The 17,811-nt window shown below is 41.1% G+C and overlaps 1 pseudogene; it reads right to left on the bottom strand.

The window, feature by feature from the left end:
- Positions 1-4,599: 4,599 nt before the first annotated feature.
- Positions 4,600-17,301, bottom strand: LOC101270464 (40S ribosomal protein S20-like; annotated as a pseudogene).
- Positions 17,302-17,811: the final 510 nt, after the last annotated feature.

Raw genomic sequence — 17,811 nt, 5'->3', positions numbered from 1 at the left:
TGAGTTTATTTTTGTGTATGGTGTTGGGAAGTGTTCTAATTTCATTCTTTTACATGTAGCTGTCCAGTTTTCCCAGCACCAATTATTGAAGAGACTGTCTTCTCCATTGTATATTCTTGCCTCATTTATCAAAGATAAGGTGACCAAAGGTGCATGGGTTTATCTCTGGGCTTTCCATGCTGTTCCACTGATCTATATTTCTGTTTTTGTGCCAGTACCATACTGTCTTGATTACTGTAGCTGTGTAGTATAGTCTGAAGTCAGGGAGCCTGATTCCTCCACCTCCGTTTTTCTTTCTCAAGATTGCTTTGGCTATTCGGGGTCTTTTGTGTTTCCACAAATTGTACAATTTTTTTTTCCTAGTTCTGTGAAAAATGCCATTGGTAGTTTGATAGGGATTGCATTGAATGTGCAGATTGCTTTGGGTAGTAGAGTCTTTTTCACAATGTTTATTCTTCCAATCCAAGAACATGGTATATCTCTCCATCTGTTTGTATCATCTTTAACTTCTTTCATCAGTGTCTTATCATTTTCTGCATACAGGTCTTTTGTCTCCTTAGGTAGGTTTATTCCTAGGTATTTTATTCTTTTTGTTGCAGTGGTACATGGGAGTGTTTCCTTAATTTCTCTTTCAGATTTTTCATCATTAGTGTATGGAAATGCAAGAGATTTCTGTGCATTAATTTTGTGTCCTGCCACTCTACCAAATTCATTGATTAGCTCTAGTAGTTTTCTGGTAGCATCTTTAGGATTCTCGATGTATAGGATCATGTCACCTGCAAACAGTGACAGTTTTACTTCTTGCTTTCTGATTTGGATTCCTTTTATTTCTTTTTCTTCTCTGATTGCTGTGGCTAAAACTTCCAAAACTATGTTGAATAATATTGATGAGAGTGAGAAACCTTGTCTTGTTCCTGATCTTAGAGGAAATGGTTTCAGTTTTTCACCATTGAGAACGATGTTGGCTGTGTATTCATCATATACGGCCTTTATTATGTTGAGGTACATTCCCTCTATGCCTACTTTCTGGAAAGTTTTTATCATAAATGGGTGTTAAATTTTGTCAAAAGCTTTTTCTGCATCTATTGAGATTATCATATGGTTTTTATCCTTCAATTTATTAATATGGTTTATCACACTGATTGATTTACGTATATTGAAGAATCCTTGCGTTCTTGGGATAAACCCCACTTGATCATGGTGTATGATCCTTTTAATGTGCTGTTGGATTCTGTTTGCTAGCATTTGTTGAGGATTTTTGCATCTATGTTCATCAGTGATACTGGCCTGTGGTTTTCTTTTTTTGTAACATCTTTGTCTGGTTTTGGTATCAGGGTGATGGTGGTCTTGTAGAATGAGTTTTGGAGTGTTCCTCTCTCTGCTATATTTTTGAAGAGTTTGAGAAGGATTGGTGTTAGCTCTTCTCTAAATGTTTGATAGAATTTGCCTGTAAAGCCATCTGGTCCTGGGCTTTTGTTTGTTGGAAGATTTTTAATCACAGTTTCAATTTCAGTGCTTGTGATTGGTCTGTTTTCTATTTCTTCCTGGTTCAGTCTCGGAAGGTTGTGCTTGTGTAAGAATTTGTCCATTTCTTCCAGGTGTCCATTTTATTGGCATATAGTTGCTTGTAGTAATCTCTGATGATCCTTTGTATTTCTGCATTGTCAGTTATTACTCCTCCTTTTTCATTTCTAGTTCTGTTAATCTGTGTCTTCTCCCTTTTTTTTCTTGATGAGTCTGGCTAATGGTTTATCAATTTTGTTTATCTTCTCAAAGAACCAGCTTTTAGTTTTATTGATCTTTGCTATTGTTTCCTTCATTTCTTTTTCATTTATTTCTGATCTGGTCTTTATGATTTCTTTCCTTCTGCTAACTTTGGGTTATTTTTGTTCTTCTTTCTCTAATTGCTTTAGGTGTAAGGTTAGGTTGTTTATTTGAGACTTTTTTTGTTTCTTTTTGATTTTTAAAATTTAATTAATTAATTAATTAATTTTTTTTTTTTTTTTTTGCCGCATTGGGTCTTCATTGCTGTGTGCAGGGTTTCCCTAGCTGCGGTGAGCGGCGGATATTCTTCATTGCAGTGCACGGGCTTCTCATTGCAGTGGCTTCTCTTGTTGCAGATCCCAGGCTCTAAGCACACAGGCTTCATTAGTTTGGCTCATGGGCTCTAGAGCACAGGCTCAGTAGTTGTGGCGCATGGGCTTAGTTGCTCCATGCCATGTGGGATCGTCCCGGAGCAGGGCTCAAACCTGTATCCCCTGCATTGGCAGGCGGATTCCCAACCACTGTGCCACCAGGGAAGCCCTTTTCTTGTTTCTTGAGCTAGGATTGTATTACTATAAGCTTCCCTCTTAGAACTGGTTTTGCTGCATCCCATAGGTTTTGGGTCATCATATTTTCATTGTCATTTGTTTCTCAGTATTTTTTGATTTCCTTAGCAATCTCTTGATTATTTAGTAGCGTATTGTTTAGCCTCCATGTGTTTGTATTTTTTACAGTTTTTTTCCTGCAATTGATATCTAGTCTCAGCACATTTTTTTTGTTGTTTTGGTTTTTTTTGTTTGTTTGTTTGTTTTTGCGGTATGCAGGCCTCTCACTGTTGCGGAGCAGAGGCTCCGGACATGCAGGCTCAGCGGCCATGGCTCATGGGCCTAGCTGCTCCGCGGCACGTGGGATCCTCCCGGACCGGGGCACGAACCCGCGTCCCCTGCATTGGCAGGCGGACTCTCAACCACCGCGCCACCAGGGAAGCCCTCCGTTCTGTTATTATAAAAATAATCTCCCATGTCATGTTCAACTATTTTTATTATTTCACTTTTTACATTTAAAATTTTTTTTTTTTTTTTTTTTTGCGGTATGCAGGCCTCTCACTGTTGTGGCCTCTCCCGTTGCGGAGCACAGGCTCCGGACGCGCAGGCTCAGCGGCCATGGCTCACAGCCCCAGCTGCTCCGCAGCATGTGGGATCTTCCCGGACTGGGGCACGAACCCGTGTCCCCTGCATCGGCAGGTGGACTCTCAACCACTGCACCACCAGGGAAGCCCTACATTTAAATTTTTGATCCATCTGCACTTTGTTCTGGTGCACCATTTATTGTTCATTTACTGTGTGTGCCAGACATGGTATTCAGCATTTTACATACATTATCTTATTTAATAATCAGAATTATGGCAACCTCTATTTTACTAATAAGGACATTGAAGCTTAGAAACACAAACTCAGCCAAGATCTTACATCTAGTGAGTGTCATAATCGAACTCAAGTTAGCCTGAGTTCAATTTTTATGCTCTTCTGTATAATATTTATAAAATTAGCATTCTATGTTGTTTGGAAATCCCCAACTTCATGACTGCTATTTTAGGAAAAATAGTTGATGAGTATGTGATGACAACTAACCATTCCATGAGACTTAAAGAACCAGGAAGATGCATTGAGGTGGGGCTACTAGATGTCAGTTAGCCAAAGTTGTTCTCCAGCTGGGCAACTGACTCCTGCCCGAAACTGGAAGCTGAGGATTCAAATACTTCTCCCAGCAAAATTATGGATGATTCGATTACATTACACAGAGTAAACAGAACTGTGACTATTAAATCTTTAAATGTAAGAGTCTCTTGAACCTCCTTTGTCATGGAACAGCATAGATTCCAAAGTTTGGATTGGGTTCAGCCTGCAAGTAGAACATAACTATTGGGTGTGATTGATTCTTAGATACACATCTTTTCACATTTAACATCTCTGAGATTAGGATGCCTCTTCTGATCAGTGGTGTCTTATAATTGTTGTTGGCCAGGTGACAGACAATATGTAGCAGTGGCCACCTGCATTTGTGCCAACCTGCTTTATATTTCTAATGGTACAAATGGACAACAGCAACTCATCAACTTTTCATTCAACAAATCATTTAAGGACCATTTCAGGAAGGAATATAATCTTGGTTGTTTTCTGGACTCTTCTGTTGACACCTTCTGAAAAGAATCAAGAAAGCAGCTGTATTAAAACTTGGGGGTAGGTGCTGGAGTCATTGACTTGGAAAAAAAAATCCTCAAAAGACCTTTTTTTAAAAAAAATTTTTATTTATTTTGGGCTGCGTTGGCTCTTCGTTTATGTTCGCAGGCTTTCTCTAGTCGCGGAGAGCGGGGGTCTTCGTTGCGGTGCGCAGGCTTCTCATTGCTGTGGCTTCTCTTGTTGCGGAGCACAGGCTGTAGGCGCACAGGCTTCAGTAGTTGTGGCATGTGGGCTCAGTAGTTGTGGCACATGGGCTTAGTTGCTCCACGGGATGTGGGATCTTCCTGGATCAGAGATCGAACCCATGTCCCCTGCATTGGCAGGCGATTCTTAACCACTGTGCCACCAGGGAAGGCCCCAAAGAACTGTTTAAAGAAATCCTGCATAACTGACACCCCTGCTGGCACAGAGGATGACTGTGTTTGGAAAAACAGGACATATATACCCAACTCTGAAGTGAAATGCATTTCGAAGACTGGACTCTGAATGAGAAGTCTGGGGAATACTCTAACCTATTTATTTCTCTTATGTGTTCCTTTCATATTGTGCACAATTGATGTGATAAAATCTATGTCTATTAAACTTCTTTTAGCAATTAATTAAAATAGCTAATTTCAACACCAGCAATGGTGACTTCAACCTATACTCCTGGCTCTGTATTGATTGAAGTAATCTGTTGAACAATCTCAGAAGAGCTGTGCAAATCAGTGATCACTCTGGACTCTCATCTTTTGTTTGTTTGCTTGTTTTTGACTGAGTGGCTTGCGGGATCTTAGTTCCCCTACTAGGGATTGAACCCGGGCCCTCAGCAGTGAAAGCATAGAGTCCTAACAACTGGACCGCCCAGGAATTCCCTGGACTCTCTTCTGAAAGCAATCCCAAGTCCTAGGACCTTTAGCACAAGGAATTTTTCTTGTAGTAATTCTCAGGGTCTTAGTGGGACACCAAGGCCTTTCACTTTGACGTTCTTTTCCTTTGTGCCTCTAATAAAGATGCTCACACCTTCCGCAGGGGTTTCATTTCCATTGCAGCTGGTTAATGCGACTCTGATTCTATGAATCCCTCTCTTTGGCTCCGAGCGTGTCTTTCCAGTATCCTTAAAAACTTCCTCACTCACTGTTCCTGCACACGAGCTAACAGCTGAAGGTCAGGAGGTGCCACAGCCACTGCATCTTCCTCAAAGAGCTAGTAAAGTTTAAAAAGTTCCTTCAATCATTATAAAATAAAATGCTAAGTAATATGAAAGCATTGTGTCCTAGTTTAATTGATGGCATTCCCTCCTCCTTTCTCAGTGGTACGAAGCCACTGGCGCATCTTGCAATCAATGGCCTCTCAAATTAGATGAAATACGGTAGTTTCAGCTTGGGAGGGGTGTGGGTCAGGGAGCCAGTTAGACAAAGAAGTACAGGAGGTCATTTTGTTGTCGTTGCATATTTATCCCTTTGAATGAATCTATAGGAGACTGACTGTATCAATAGATCTAATTAATTTCCTAGGTTTTGTCTTACGCACTTAAGCTGGGTGTTCCTGATCATACTTTCTTTTGTAATCAGAGTATAGGATTTTACCATGGTCCTTTAAAAATTTTGTCTTTTTGGCTCTGGTCTGTTGTTCTCACCTGCCAAGATCATTCTGGATCATTATTCTCTTATTTACAGTTTTAGCTGTCCCTCCCTCTAGCTTTACGCCATGTGTAAATTTGATAAGCCGAACCTCTATATTTTTATCCAAGTCACTAATAAAAATATTGAGCAGTCCTGGGACAGTTTTGTAGAGCCATGGCAGCCATTAGTGATTCCCTCAGGTTGGCATGAACCACAGATTGACTCTTTCTGGACATAGCATTTTACCCAGCTGCAACTCCATGCATCTGAGATATAGTGCAGTTGGTAGGCACCCAAGCTTTGATCTCAGAGTTGACCTCTCAACCCTAGCCCCACCATATCCTTGCTATATGACCCTGGGCAAGTTACCTGATGAAGCTCTGCTTAGTTTCCTCATCTGTAAAATGGGACAATTCTTTTTACTTTATAGGAATGGGTAGATGTTTAAGTTAATTAGTACTCACAAAACACTTAGTAGAGTTCCTGACATAAAGTAGGCTCTCAATAAATATTAATGGTTAGTCCTATCAGTTTTCTCAGATTTCTCCATCTTGTTCAATACATACCATGAGACACTTTGTCAGATGCCTAAGAAAAACTCAGCATAAACTAACTTCATCATTCTGCTGTTCTAACAGACTTATCAAAAAAATGAGATCCGTTTAGTATGCAGTTTTTATTTATAATTTATAATGACTATTTTCAACAAGGGTTTATTGCAGCTTAAAATAAAAGACATGTATGGATTTATTTGTGATGACTCCAGGCTGACTGTTAATGATCAACACTCTACTTTTAAGTGTTTAGGAACACTGGGAATCCATTATACAGCTGACAGTTCTGTATTTTATCGAATTTCCCCTTTTACCATGTAATGGCAACCAATGTTTGCCTGTCTCCACCTTCTAGGGATCATGCCATTCCCAAGATTTCTTAAAGACTGATGTTGATGTTTGTAGAATCGCATCTGCAGGTTATTTTTTTTTATCCTGGATGTATTTCATAGGAGTTGCAGAATTAAACACATTTGAAGCAGCCGGGACTCTCACCACCTTCTCATTTATCTTGGATTTCACTGCCTTATAGCCCTTGTCATTCTGTCCTTAAGGGTAGTGGTTTTAAACCTTTCGAGTACATGTGAATCACTTGGAGGAGGGAGAGCTGTTAGAAATGCACATCTCCAACCTGCTTCCAGAGATTTCGGCTTAGTAGGTCTGAAATGGGGCCTGGGAATATACATTTTTACCAACACTCTAGGTGAGTTTGACGCACCACCTGTGCGAAACACCTGATACAGAGGAAAATGATGGAAAATAATTTTGTAATTATGATTTTTTTCTTATCATGTTCTTGTATATGTTAGCATTATCCATCTCTCCTCCAAGATTAGTCTTACTTGGTGGCTTTGGTCCAAACAAACTTAGAAATAGCCCTTTTGTTTAGCATTTTTCATAAACCTTGGATTATTCTGGATTTTTGACCCTCCTGACACTACTCATAAAGCTTATGCATTTAAAAAAATATTGTCCTTGGGAAAAAAAAAGTTGTCCTTGGTTCTGGGCCATTTCTGTCATTGTTAGCATGTGTGCTTTGAAAGCCTGAGCCCATTAGAGTGCTCTCTATGCAGTCCTGCCTTGGCCCCTTCAGATGTCCACAGGGCGGTACGCTATACACTTGGGGCATCCAGCCAGGATTTCCTGAGAATGAGATGAGGCTGTGGATGACAGAGAGAAGAGCTATATGAGCTATTTATTAAAATGCCTACGGGAAATCTGCCCAGAAACTGGTCATGTACTGGTGCTCTGCCATTTGTTAGTGGTTGAGGTGAGAAGGGATGAATTCAGACCAAAGCTGAGGCCGTCCGGCCTTCTGAAATTGCTGATGTCAGGCCTTCTTCTAGACCACTTCCCTGATACGTCATCCCACTTCTTCCTCTCTGACCCTTTGGACCTCGATATGCTTTCATCACTGCGTATTGCACACTGGAGTTCAGTTGTTTGGTCATGTGTCCACCATTTATTACATTAAATAAAGGAACAATGTCTTCCTTATTTAAAACAAAAACAATCTAAAGCAAACAAAATCCTGCACGTGGCACACTACTTGACCTTCAGTATTTGTTGAACTAAGCCACCGATAACGAATATTCGACAGGCATGCTATACTTCCGGTCCTGTGTTGGAGCAGACATTGCTAATGGATCTCTGAACTCTTCCCTCCTGAACTTGGAAGCAGTTTCAATATTCTTCAGAACATGGCTTTTCCATCAAATCTACCAGAACTGACTTGCAAAATGACACCTACTTGCCAATTCTAAACAAAACAGAGGTCCTTTTCTCCTACGACAGTCCAGTTGTTAACTCCATTCATGGAATAAAAACAGAAAATAGCTTACAAATACAAATTAAGTACTTGGAAAGTCAAGTCGGTATGATAAATACTAAGGGGAAAACACAGGGAATTTACATTGGTTATAGAGTAGCCAGCATCTTGCAATAAGCAGGTGTCTGGGTTTTCCAGCTTTTGAGACTCTAGAATGATATTAATGATACAATAATGAGAATGATACTAAAACTCAGCATCTCATTTCATGGGATCAGCAAAGTCTGAAACCTTTCAAGTAATGATTCTCCTATACCACAGAAACTGGGCCCGCATTTCGGTGAGATCCAAAATCAATATGTAAGTTGAGAGCTGTGTCTCCTAACATACATCAGGAGGCAAAGGCAGCATCATTTGGGCTGAAAGGGAGGTAAACAAAAGCAGGACTGTCTGGGGAATATTTTCTTTCCTCCCTCTCCTTCATCTCCCCTTCCCCATGCAACTTTTGAACCCTGATTATTAGCTATCACTTAACAATCTTGACAGTTCCATTTTGCACTGATAAACTTCTTTTTTGTGTACCTATATAACCGGCCCAAACTGGGGCTGCTCCGAAGTAAAGCCAGACCCTCGCCATCTCTGCCTCTTTCTCTCAAACGTGGCCACTATAGTTGTTCTCTCTTAGGTTCCTATTTTAGAGCTCAGTGATACTGAGAAAACTATCCCTTCTTTCAACTCCTAGATTGAAGGCTAAAGGACTGAAGGGTACATGTAGGGTATTTATAAGCTCTGAAGTTGCTGGAGTCACTCTCAGAGGGAACTTGGATTTCAAGAGGCTATTAATACAGAAATCCTTATTTTTCAGAACCTGCTAGTGAGTGAGATTCTCCAAATCAGAAAAATTTTACCATAAAAGTAATTTAAAATTTTAATTCCTTAAAAATATAGAAAATGTATTAAAGCCATTGCATTGCTCTCTGCCTTTAGGAACAACTTCACTGGTTTGATGCTGCCACAGGATCAACACCAAGAGTGGAGACATTTGTTCACTAAGCTGTGAATGGTGCAATGAACCTCCCACAAACTTTTGTAGAATGTTGGGCAAATGCCTCCATGTTCCTCTTCTTGACCTTTTTGGACAGCTTTTTATAGTCTTGTCTACTCTTCACCTGTGGAGTTATCAGATGCCCTTCCTGGCTCTTACAATGAGCTTGCCTTTCAAAATGCATGTTTTCCTTCAAGTTATTCCTTCTAAGTGTTTATGGAAATTTTACCATAAAAGTAATTTAAAATTTTAATTCCTTAAAAATATAGAAAATGTATTAAAGACATTGCATTGCTCTCTGCCTTTAGGAACAACTTCACTGGTTTGATGCTGCCACAGGATCAACACCAAGAGTGGAGACATTTGTTCACTAAGCTGTGAATGGTGCAATGAACCTCCCACAAACTTTTGTAGAATGTTGGGCAAATGCCTCCATGTTCCTCTTCTTGACCTTTTTGGACAGCTTTTTATAGTCTTGTCTACTCTTCACCTGTGGAGTTATCAGATGCCCTTCCTGGCTCTTACAATGAGCTTGCCTTTCAAAATGCATGTTTTCCTTCAAGTTATTCCTTCTAAGTGTTTATGGGCTAGAACATCAGACAATGAGGTTTCTTTGAATTGTGTATAAAATAAGAGTTAACTCTGAATGAGGCTTCCCCTCTACTGGCCTCCTAGCTTCCAGGTTCTGACGAGTCTAGACTGGCTTCCCCCAGTGGAGACTGAGCTCTGATTAGCATAAAGCTTAAAAACATGTTTCATTTTGTTTTTGTGTAGTACTGGGTCTATATCCAGGGAGCAGTAACCTAAAATATTCTGCACTGATCAACTCACCATAGAGGGAAATGTTCTGTTCTTGAGATAAAGGGCATTCAAAGGAGGGCAGCCACCAGGGTGATAGGTATTGAAACCATGTCATTCAGGAACCAGCTGAAAGAACTGAGGCCGTTAGGGTTATGGGGAACTACTGAAAGGAAACAGATGTCCTCCAACAGGTGGAGGGTGGTCTGCCCTGGGAGAGGGCGTTAGGCTTGCTGGGTACAGCTACTGAAGGCAGAACTCAGGATGAAGAACAGAAGTCACTGGGAGAAGATATGATAAACTGCAGAACAAGCAGAGCTTGCTTAAAGCGGAACGAGTGCCTTTTAGGGAATGACTTTTCTGCAGCTGACGTATTCAAGCAAATAGTGGCTGACGGACTTTGAGAGAGAAATCCTCAGAAAGGTTACCACTGGCCAACCCAAGCTCACTCTTTCTCTTTCTTTCTCTCTGCCTCTCTGTCTGTCTGTCACACACACACACACACACACACACACACACACACACACACACACACACACACACTCACCCCATTCTTTGCCTTCCCCTTCCATACTTTAATTTTTATTTTAAATTTTTTTCTCCGTACCATATAGCAACATCCTATAGATTCTACTTTTTAATCATGTTTCTTGGCAGTCTCCCCCAACCGGAATGGAACTTCCTGGAGATGAGGGATTTGCCTGTCCTGTTTGTTGCCATATCCCCATCACTCAGGACACGCTTGGCACGTAGTAGGCTGAATGAATTTATTGCTGAATGAATAAATGATCAGGGATCACTGTAGAAGGAGACCCTCGCTGGGGTGAGTAGTGGGTCTGATTATCTCTGGGTACTTTCCAGATCTGGAATCTTAGGATGTTATAAGCCCTACAAAGCAGGCCCCATGTCTCCTGACACTTGGGCCACTCTTGCCTGGGGAGGAGTATTGCTGAGAAAACCATTAAGGCCATGTGTGCAAATTTCTAAATAGGTGCAGGATGCGTGTGGCCAGCGCGGAGCAGGGCCTGATGCGTGGCTGCTGGGTGATGGGGAGAGGAAGGCCTCAGAGAAAGAGGGATTTGAAACACGAGCTACATACAGAGGAGGACATAGGTTTCGGGTGGGAATCTCAGCCTTCGAGCACGTTACTTAATATCTCTGAAGCTTAATTTCTTCACGTATACAAACCTTGCAGGACTGTAGTGAAAATGAAATGTGAATCACTGGGCCCAGGGCCAATCACAGAAGTTTGTTGCTCAGAAAGTGCTTGCTCCCCTTTGGGTGATGGGTGTTGTGCTATTTCACTTGAGTTTTGACTGGGTGAGATTTTATAGAGATGTGTACAAAGGACTTGCAAAGTAGAGGGCGGGAGTAGACTCCAAAGTGGGGAGTCTAGACCCAAACCACCTGGGTTCAGATCCTGGCTTTCACTTACTAACTGGGTGACCTTGGGCAAGTTACTTGACCTCTCTGTGCCTCAATAGCCTCATCTGTAAAATGGGGCTAATAATAGTACCTATGCTCTAGGTTCGTGTGAAGATTAAATGAGTTACGATACATAAGGCACTTAAAACAGTGACTAGCCCAATGCAGGCACACTGTACACGCCAGCTATTAGGATGATTATGTATTCTGAAATAAGTCTACCACAGATCCCTTTGGTTAAGGTCAGGAGGGAGACAGGGGAAGGTGGGGTGAAACCAGACATGACTGTCATAACAGTGTGAGCTCCGCCAGACAAGGCCTCTTCACAAGGCCCAGCCCATTTCCCCTCGCTTCCTTCAGAAGACCTTTCCCAGCTGCCCTGCCCCTGGGTGCCTAGATCACCCTGGATTAGTGCTTTACATATACTGCCTTGTGCTATCATTTATGTTTTTATATTCTGCCCCACCCCAACTCAATCGTGAATTCACTGAGGAAGGCAAGAAAACACCTGTCAACCCTGTCCCTTTCCTCTGTACTCCGCCATGAATGTGAGGTGTGTGTGGGTTGGTGAGAATAGCTTTGGAATCAGGTGGTCTGCATTTTAATCCCACCTCTCCTACTTCCTAGATACATGACCTGGGCAAGCTGCTTAACCGTACAAGGCCTCAGTTTCATCATCTATGAAATGGGGACAATATTATCACCTAGGGCTGTTGTAAAGATGGAGATAACGCATGAAAAATATTTAGCACAGAGCCTGCGGCCATAATAAACAGTCAGTAAGCCGTAAGTTTGACTATGCTTAAGGCCAAAGAGAACACTGCTAAGAAGTGATCCTATCAGAAGCACAGGCTGTGGTTTGCAGTGGATTGGAGCAGAGAGCAAGGTGATGCGCCCACTGCAGTGGTCCATCATTGACGTGATGAGGACGATGGGCCTACACTCCTCGGCCCCTGGCTCTCCACCCTCAAGGAGGAAGCACTGGTTGTTCAGTTCCATGAAGATGACGGTCTTAGTTTCAGTAACAGAATGAGAAGTACCTACTATGCATTTCCTGGTTGTGATATTGTGCTATAATAATGTGAGATGTTACTGCTGAGGGAAGCTGAGTGAAGGGTATATCCGATGTCTCTAAATTATTCCTTATACCTGCATGTAAATTTTTGCAATTATCTCAAAAATCATTTAAAAATAAGTACCTGAATTAACTCATCTTTTGTGATCCCCTTCTTTACGGCCTTCTTTCTCCCAAACTCCTTTTCCATCGCCCTTGATTATATCCCTGTGTCCTGCACACAACAGCACTTACATTGAGTATCGATGCCCCACCGAAAACATGGGGAGAAAAGAACAACAATAATGGATTTTAATTGAGTGTTTATCTGCCAGAATGGTTCAAAGCACCTTATACATATTAACTCTTTTAATCTTTACAATAACCCTTGAGGTTTTTATAACCCTCACTTCACAAGTGAGAAAAATCAGGCTGTGAGAAATGAAATAACTTGTTCAACGTCACATAGCAGAGCCGAGACTCCATATTTGCTGGGCTCCAAAGCCTCCTCGGCTACTCATTGTAGATCTTATAAAATCTGAGAGCGCGATTATTAAAAACAACATTTTAAATGATTACCACAATAAGTTCAATGAACATCCATCATTCCTATAGATACAAAATAAAAGAAAAAGAATATTTTTCCTTGTGATGAGAACTCTTAGGATTTATTCTGTTAACGAATTTCATATATAAGATACAGCGGTGTTCATTATATTAATCGTGTTGTACATTACATCCCTAGTAATTATTTATCTTACACCTGGAATTTTGTACCATCATTTCATGATGTATGTAAGTCAAATCATATGCTGTACACCTTACACTATACGGTGCCATTTGTCAATTATATCTCAAGAAAAATGGAAGGAAAAACATTTTTTTCTTTTTGTTTTTAAATGGAAGCATAGTTGATTTACAATATTGTGTTAGTTTCTGGTGTATGGCAAAGTGATTCAGTTATATATATATATATGATATATATGTGATATATATTCTTTTTCAGATTCTTTTCTATTATAGGTTATTACAAGATATTGAAGATAGTTCCCTATGCTATACAGTAGGTTCTTGTTGTTTATCTATTTTGTATATAGTGGTGTTTATATCTGTTAATCCCAAACTCCTAATTTATCCCTCCCCCCTCTCACCTTCTCCTTTGGTAGCCACAAATTTTTGTAAATAAGTAATAAATTTTGTAATAAAATAAGTTCATTTGTATCATTTAAGAAAAAAAGTTTTAATGTATTTTTTGACAACCGTTGGGGTGTTCTTTATCTCTGCTCAGTGGGATCTGTAGACAGACCCCCAGGAACCATACAATAAGGAATGGCAAACTCAGTCCCTCGCCTCCATCAAGCCTTCGCCCAAATGTCTCCTTGTCCATGACGTCTTCTCTAGCCTCCATATTAAATGTTAGCAAATCCCCTACACAAACCTACCCCTGCTAGGTGACCAGCTGTCCTAGTTTGCCAGGAACCGAGAGGGTTCCCAGGGTACATGGCTTTTCAGGGTTTTTAAAAAAATTTTTTGTACACCTTACAAAAAAAAGCTATTTGTCTTCACAAATAGCTTTGACCCTACCCTGCATTGGGTCTTCGTTGCGGCACGCGGGCTTTCTCTAGTTGCCGAGAGCGGGGTATACTCATCATTGGGGTGCGCAGGCTTCTCATTGCAGTGGCTTCTCTCGTTGCGGAGCACGGGCTCTAGGGACGCGGGCTTCAGTAATTGTGGCACACAGGCTTAGTTGCTCCGCGGCACGTGGGATCTAACCGGACCAGGGCTCGAACCAGTGTCCCCTGCATTGGCAGGCGGATTCTTAACCACTGAACCACCGGGGAAGCCCGGCTTTTCAATTTTAAAATCAGGATAGTCCCTGGCAAACCTGGAGGAGTTGGTCACCCCACCCTGCTCATTCAACCTTACATCCCTTCCTGACAAGCCAGTCAGATACCCAGGGGCAAAACATTCCAAGTAGAGGCCATAGCGAGTACAAGCCGCTGAGGCAAAACACGCTTGGTAGGTCGAAGGAAGAGGAGGCAAGGGTGGCTGGAATGGGATAAATGGGAGAGAGCTGGTGGGCAGTTAAGACAGAGAGTTGGAGGAGGGAGCAGATCATGTAGCGCCTTGTAGTCTTGGTAATGGCTTTGGATTCTGCTTTGAGTGAGAACGAAGCCATCAGGGTGTTTGAATAAAGAAGTAATGTAACCAGACTTACATGTGGAATTCTGGGGATAAAAGATTAGATTGGGAATAAAAAAGAATGGGCTAAATGCAGTGTGGTGTCCTGGATTGGAGCAAACAGAAAAAGTACGTTAGTGGAAAAACTGATGAAACCCTAACAAAGTCTGGAGTGCAGTGAATAAGAATGTTCTAATGTTAGTTTCTTTATTTTGACGAACATACCATAGTAATATAAAATGTTAACATTGGGAGTAACTGGATGAGAGATACATGGGAACTCTCTGTATTATCTTTGCCACTTTTCTGTAAACCTGAAATTATTCCAAAACAAAAACAAAAAGTTGAGAGAGAGAGAGAGAGAAATGAGAGAAGAAAAAAGGAACTAGTAAGTACAGACAACTCTCTCTTCTCTTAAGATGGAACAATTTGTGGATGAGTTTTGGGCTCTGCTGAAATTCTACCACTAAAACTTTCAGCTCTTGGGCAAAGACTCTTTTTTCCCTGCTCTAAAGCAAATACTCCTGCGAAAGATAATCCATTAACATTTATTAGTCATTTACACCTTAGTATAAATTAGTTTATCAGCTACTTTTCTGAGAGCAAATGGGGCAAGAAGGCAGGAAGTCAGGGTTTCTTTCCTTCATAATTCAGTCTAGGACTAGACTTCTTGAGTGAGGTACCTTATGCATGGTTACTTTTACTTTCATTCTTTGTCTTACACAAATGTAAATGCATATCGTTCTTAGGTTTTTTTTCTCTCTCTCTCTTTTTTTTTTTTTTATGGTTGCTTACAAAATTAGCAAAAACTGGGGCAGAAACTTGTTTTCTCCCTTGGTTGTGAATGCTTTTAGGAAGTTGCATTTTTACAACTGCTTTGCTCCTGGCAGTAACCCAAGGGTAATCCACTACAGAAAACCATATCTGAAACCCCCAGATGGCATTGCCTAGCCAGAGGATGGTGGCAGGAATGGCAGTCTCTCTGAAAATTACATGTTCTTGCCTTATCTCACCGTCACAGAGCCTTGAACTTTTTGCTTCTCCTGTTATTAGGCTGAGAGTATTAGATTCCCAGGAGTAGGAGAGAAACCATAACAAGATGAGAAGATCTTATAAAGAAACTGTTCTATGCATCCTTTTTTTCTGAGTCAAATACCATATGTGGAACTTTATAATCCATTATTTATAAATGTCTTATGAATGATAGCAATGTATATTTTGAACTAACCATATGTTATATAAGAAATATCACAGTGCTACAAAACAACAAAACTTTGCCTTTTCAAGGATGAAATTGTACTTAAATAATTTTTATTTCATCAAAAGCAAAAACTTTAATTTCCAAAGGCAGGGGGAAATATATGCTAGCCAATTAGTAACTGTGCATTTTCTATTAAACCTTAAAATACCATTGAGTTTATTACTACACATGAAATCACTAGCTCCATAAAATGTGCATTGTTGTTTTCTATTAGAAAAAAAATCCAATCATAGTATCCTTTTCAAATTTTTAATGTTATAATGGGTCCTTTTTGATCTTTGTACAGCAAAGTTCTCCTTGGCCTATGAGGCCCGTCAGCTCCTTCAGGGCCAATTTATAGAAAAATGAGAACCTGTCCAAGACTTCATTAAAGTGAAACACAAAACCTTTTAGGTTGATTGGATGTTCAACCTAAAAACACAGTGCGAGTGGAACCCGGGATTCTTGTTTCATCAGTAATTCAAAATGCTGTGATTGTACCTGGAAAGGAAAGGGAGGCCTTTGCTCGCCTTTGCACAGTATCAGAAAGCTCCTTTGGCTTGGGTGGTTGGGAAGGACCCCCCAGGAAAGTGACATTTAAACTGAGACCGAGGCCAGTGCCAACTTCATGGGGGCGAGACCTGTGTGGTCACAGAGGGCCCCATACTCAGAAGGGCCTCTGCTTGGTTTAATGCTCTACTGTTACCATCTTGAAATTCTGAATAATCTTGGAATAAGAGGCCCTGATTTTCATTTTGCACTGGGCCCTGCAAATTATGTAACCAGTTCTGCCTGGTAGAGAATAGTGCTTTGTGGAATATTTGTTGAATGGATGGCAAGAAGGGGCCAGCTGTTCAAAGAATCTGATGGATGTACCGGGCAAAATGACCAGCAAATGCTGAAATCTTGGTGTGTGTGAGCTGGACCACCATGCTGTGCATTTCTGGGTCCATCATGCACCCTGCAGCCTACCGAATGCCCCTCCCAGAGTTATGCAGTGCACAACCTGCACGGCTGTACATGGTGGTCCTATGGGCAAGAAACAGGAAAGCCAGTGTGGATAGATCATTACGAGGTGGAGGAGAGACAATGTAGACAGATTATTACAAAGGGGAAGAGAGTGGTATGATATGAGATGGGAGAGTCAGGCAGCAGTCAGATCACATAGGGCCTCGTAGACCGTGGTGTTAATCTTGGACTTTATTCTGAGATGAGATGGAACACAGATGAGTTTTAAGCAGACGAGTGACATGATACATTTTACATACAAGATGACTCCAGCTTCATTGTGGAAAATGGATGGAGGGGGTCAGAATGAAAGCAGGGAGACTGGTTAACAGCCCAGGTTAGTGATTGTGTCATGATAGCTTGGACTTTGGTGGTAAGAGAAAAAAGTGAAGTATGAACTGATAAGGTATATATTTTAGAACCAGTAGTAGTATTTACTAGCAGTATTTATGCCTGGTTTCTGCTGGCAACTACTAACCTGGTTTGTTCTACGTCATAGGAAATCACTGAATTCTCAAGGTCATCCAACATGTCAGAGTTGATGGAGTCCTGTGTGACTCACCTGCTACGAGAATACACAGTGGCATCACAGATCTGGGCTTATTCAATTTCGAAGTCATGCTCATATATGAAACAAGGAACCTGAAATCTGTGGATATATTTATCTTTGGTTATCAAGAATCTCTTTCATATCAATAGGAAAGAAAACCATAAAAGAAAGCTATCTAAAGTACTCAAGACAGGAACTGCTGTATCATAATGACTGTGTTCCCATAGTGATCTCACAATATATGCAAAAACCTGGGACCACTTTGCAGTCAGCACACAACTATGGATTGATAACGAGCCCATCGGTGGGTGGTGGGAGTCTGCCTGTAGCTGCAAAGTCCTTCCAACAGGCAGTAACATTCACCAGAAGCAGGATGCTGAAAGCTGCCGTAGAATTCAGCTGCCTTGAAAGTACCCTGATACACAATTATCAAACACTTAGGAACATAGGGTAAAAAAATTGAAGGCTTTGGAGATAAGCAACCTTGCATGGTGCCAAGTTCATGATCAACCTGCAGTGAATAAGGTCACATTGCTGGGGTTGGTCCTTGACAAAGGTGTCCAGCATCTTCAGCAAGTCA

The sequence above is a fragment of the Orcinus orca genome, chromosome 17 (assembly GCF_937001465.1).
Source record: "Orcinus orca chromosome 17, mOrcOrc1.1, whole genome shotgun sequence".
NCBI classification, from domain to species: Eukaryota; Metazoa; Chordata; class Mammalia; order Artiodactyla; family Delphinidae; genus Orcinus; species Orcinus orca.
The sequence above is the reverse complement of the archived record's forward strand: the minus strand, read 5'-3'. Positions and strand labels throughout refer to the sequence as shown.